The sequence below is a fragment of the Etheostoma cragini genome, chromosome 11 (assembly GCF_013103735.1).
Source record: "Etheostoma cragini isolate CJK2018 chromosome 11, CSU_Ecrag_1.0, whole genome shotgun sequence".
In the NCBI taxonomy this organism is placed as follows: Eukaryota; Metazoa; Chordata; class Actinopteri; order Perciformes; family Percidae; genus Etheostoma; species Etheostoma cragini.
In genome coordinates this window covers 17,134,544-17,139,543 of record NC_048417.1, presented here as the reverse complement: position 1 = coordinate 17,139,543, position 5,000 = coordinate 17,134,544, and positions in this window count along the sequence as shown.

Genomic DNA, 5,000 nt, shown 5'->3' with positions numbered 1-5,000 from the left:
TCCTGCAGCCACCAAGAAAGGAGATATAAGTCTGAGAAGTGAACAGCATACTGACATGGTGTTTTACAATTTCTGAAAATCTCAAAAAAAGCTTTTTGGAGCTGCCACAAAAAAGCAAGCAAGGTTGAGCTGCCATAAAAAAAATTATCATGAAACACTGGCTTTATTAGTCTAAACCTTTTTTCCCTTTTCTAACCAACTTGACCTCAATTGAAACTTCCTAAGAAACATGAAAAGGCCTTTTTTAAGTGGATAATATACCTCAGCCAAAGATATGATGTGAAGATATAAGGTACGAAAGAAAGCAATAGTACACATTTAACCCTTCACTAGCCAGATTCATTTCCTTTATATTAGCTGAGTTAAGTTAAGTTCAGTTAAGTTAAGTTGTGAGATGTTTGCATAGTATGAAATATTAAAATCCTAGATTCAATGTTTTTATGGCGGCGTCACTGTGTGACAATGTAAATATTCTGGATGTCTTGTGCATCACTTCGAACACACTTCCACCACCAAAATTCGATATTCTGATGTGCTGGGATCTCCAGTAGAATTTAAAATTAACCTATGGGGGCTTGAAACGTTTGGGAGCACAGCATGAGTTTGTACCGCCTGTGGTACCAGTGGGAGTGGCATTGGAGAGGTTTATTTGTATTATTGAGAGTAAGATTTGGATGTTATCATGATTGCAACGTACTCTCTAAACTTCAATTTGTTCAGTCAGGAACCCTCCAAACACAAAAAAGTCAGGGCTTGTTGACCATCTCCACTTTCACTACAACAGAGCTAATCATTTTTTGTAGCATTGCTTATTTTAATTGTGAAGTGCTTGGTGTTCTGCTCCTGGGAAATGCTATATCATTTACAGCTGGTTACTATGAAGCCACTTCTGCTTTGGTTCATTTTTTAGACATTCCTGTGATCAGACAGCTGAAGATGTGAACACTGTCAGGTATACACAAGGCCTCTAGCAGCTGAGGGCTATTTGGCCAGTTTCCCTGAGAAAATTTTGCACCATCACAAGGTCAAATGAGAATCTGCTTCAGTTACAATCAGCCATCTAAGTACAAATCAAGAGTGCAGAGAATATTTAGATAAATTGTACACACACATCCAGGTAGTGTAGTTATCTGTGCCTCCCAGCTGTGAGCCTACCAACCTGAGTTACGTCACAGCTCAGAGGGACAGCTGGGTGTACTTTACATAACACACATTCAAAAACACTATCAAACAGAGAAACACACACAAGCGTGCACAGGCTTGCACATCTCCATGCACATACCATACACAACAACGTAGATGGTTGTGTGCAGATCTGTCGCAGGCTAGATAAAATTAGGAATACATGAGTCTCTGTGGACTGTGGCTGTGCATCTGTCGAGTGAATCAGCACTCAGACAGTATGGTACCTGGCTGGCCAGCTAAGTGATTCTGTTTGTCTCATCTGTCTCTACATGACCAGACTGAATAAGTAGAGCCATTTGTCTAAAAGAGGCCTGTCAGTGAAACCGCTGAGGCCAGAGCAGCTCCACATCCTGGATGGATAATGAGCGAATGCTGTTAGGTTACAAAAACAGCTCCAGTGAGTAAGATGTAAGTATCAGTACTGCAAGAATAAGACAATGGTTAGCTTTGTTGGTTAACCACTTATAGTTCCTGGTAGTAAAAATGCTGTTTTGCCAAAGGCAAGCTACGTGATAGCAAATTTGAAAAGCAACGTAATACGCGTACTGTGACATCAAAGAAATCTTGCTAGTGTGAGCTACATAGTTAGACTTAACATCCATGAAGGCATCAAAGCTTCAATTAAATTAAATTTAAGAATATAGAATTTCATCAAACTAAAAGATAATCTTACAAAGCAATGCATTAAGTCAGTTTAGGCTGTAAATATTAAAATAAGATTGAAATATCTTGTATCTTGTTTTTCTGGCAAGGACTGATGGGGCGTACACAGTCAGGAGTTGGCAAGCATTTCTCTGTGAAGTACAGCATGTCAGAGTATGAGAAAAAGGCTACAGGTGCTCTGTAGCTGCATCTAATTATGGAAGAAAGGAACAGAAAAGCAATGTCACTAAGCCTACAGACGTTGATTTGATGGTTTTGGCTTTAATTTCAGTAAACAATCACACAGAAAATGCTGGTAGTAGCCACCTAGACAACAACTGGCTGTTAAGTTGATATACCAACCTACACATTTTACTGTGTGCTCTGAATGTGTTTCATGACACCTCAGTTAAGTGTGGTTACTGTGCTATGTAGGAGCAAATAAATACCAAGGTATTGTAGTCAGTAAAGTCAAGTAAAGCTAATTCTGGAAAAAATTAATTTTGGAAAAAATTGAGTTAAAACTAAACTTTTTAAAAATCAAAGTGAACAAGACATAACATACCAACTAAGCGTAACCCAAACACCACCAATGTAGCTGAGATGACAAGAAACAACACAGCAGATAAAAAATGCAGGCACCTTGAATAGATGTAGTCACACATCCCATGGCTGAGGCAGCAAAACGTGGCAATGAGCAAAAACAATGAGGTGTTCTCTGCATTAATTTTCTACACCCAGTAATTCTGCTCATTTTAATATAGCAAACACACTGCAACATTAATAAATGAGACCCAGTGGGAATACAGAGAGCGCTGCATTCTTAAACAAACACAAGCAGCCAAACTTGGAGCACAGTGGGCTTCAGTGTGACACGGGAGGTCACATTGCAAAACCAATTAGGTTGCTTTCTAAGCTATATTGGGGTGACATCATGGCTTAAAGCAGCAGCGTAAGAATGTGAGGAATTTAACTAGCAGAAAGTAAACAAATTAACTCTGGTTATTTTCTGCATGCAAAGGGAAAAACTGCAGGCTGTAGACTGCAGGGTGTGAGATGATCGGATTCTATCTTCATAGAGTCGCAGTTTACAGCCTGCCTGTGTTTGTGTTTGTGTGTGTGTGTATGTGTGTGTGTGTGTGTGTGTGTGTGTGTGTGTGTGTGTGTGTGTGTGTCTTTGCAAGTTTGCATGTATGTGTTGGGTATGTTTTTGCAGTGAGTATAGTCAGTGCTGAAAGCCAAACTTCCTTCCTGTCTGAGCGATATCACAGTCCAACAACAACAACACACACACACACACACATACACACACACACTGTATTTTCCTGGTATTTTCATCTCTCTCTCAACCAAAGGGCAGCGCACACAGAGAAGACAGGGATGGTCCATATGAATGGTATACAAATGCGCGCACACACACACACGTGCAATCAAACAATCCTGTCTAGCAGCTGGGCAGCCTGGGAATGGTACACACACTCTCTCCTCTATCCCTCCTTAAGAAAAGAAAGAATAGCAAATGACAGTAGAAATATTTTATATCTCAGCAGAGAGTCTGTAAACTTGAAAAATTGACAATATTTTTTATCCATTAACCTTCTGTGCAGAACAGTACAGTATATGCTAAAAATGATAAGGTCTTTGATTCTCCTGTCTCCTATAATGGTATGTTTTAATGTTGATTGATTTTTTTAGTAGTAGTCCTGTCATAGTATTCTATTTCACAAGTTTTACCAGCGGATGAGACTGCTGCACGAAACAAGTAACACAGTGTGCTATTCTGTAAAAATGACACAAAGCAGAGGAAGTCTGGCTCACTCAAATGCACAACTGGCCCAATATGTGTGGTATGATTCTCTTAGAGTAAGCAAGCCGTAATGAAGCTGTTCACATGAAAATAATAATTGTTTTTCACCACTGTGAAAACAGCACATTAGGGTGAAGGTTTGCCCTAGATTTTGTCAATAAGGCATCCTTTCCTGCGGTTAATTTATCAGGAACAGTGCTGACCTCAGCTGGACCAAGTGTGTTACTGCTGTTGTTTATGCTCCTTCATGAAAAGCAGTGGACATCACAGCAGACTGAATTATATAGGAATTCTCCAACAAAGAAATGTCTGACAGAGCATACAAACAGAGACTGCGAGAAAGATAAAAGGGGAGGTAGACAAGGGGACAGATGTAGCAGACGTGTAAACATCAATGGAGAGGTGAGAGATGGTCAACAGACGTAATGCAAGCCAGACAGACAAGCAATAAACAGACTAAAGCATCCCACGCTTAATTAATTAGAGAGCAAAAACACTGCGGGGCTCTAGGCTGCTTGGAAGACAGTTAGGCGTGTAACATCCCCACAACAACACACCCACACTTGAAAACCCAGACACGTGCAAAAACAGGCATGTACACACACACAATAAAGGAACCTTGTATCAACTCTTTTCACAGCTTTTTAGATCAGAAGAGGGGGAAGAAAATGGGGATGAAAAGAGCAAGGAGGGAAGAAAATCAGTTGGGAAAAAAGAGGGGGAGACAGCAGTGGGAGAATGAGGGGGATGGAAAAAAGAGAAATAGGCTTGAGGAAAATTGAGAGGAGAGGAGAGGAGACATGAGGTATAGAGGTTAAGAGAGAAGGAAAGAAATGGAGTGTGAGACAAAACAAAGGGAAAGGATACAGAGAAAGAGAGAAAGTGTGGAGGAGGACAGAGTCGATGGAAGAAGAGCAAAAAAATAAGCGAAGTGAAGTGGAGATGAGAGGAGTGGAATGAGAGACACAGGTAGATGAGAAAAGAGGAGAAGAGAGACTTGAGACGGTGTGACCTCACATGCTCGGCTGCAATAACACTTTGAAGATCATCTCAAGGTTGTTAGATAAGAGGGAACCCATCCAGACAGAGGAGAGGAGGGGGAGGAGGGAATGGGGTGAAAGATTGTGATAGTGAGAAGACCAACAGGAGAGGAGCATGGAGTAAGAGGAAGAAAGATATATACACCAAAAAAACTGAGGAGAGGAGGCTGTGAGGGAGACGAAAGGAACCGTGAAGAGATAAGAGGAGGATGGTGTAATAGTGAGAGTGATGAAGGCTACAGAGAAAATGATTCAGTGACACTCCAGTTGCAATGAGGCATGCAGTGGTGTGTGTGTGTGTGTGTGTGTGTGTGTGTGGGGGGGGG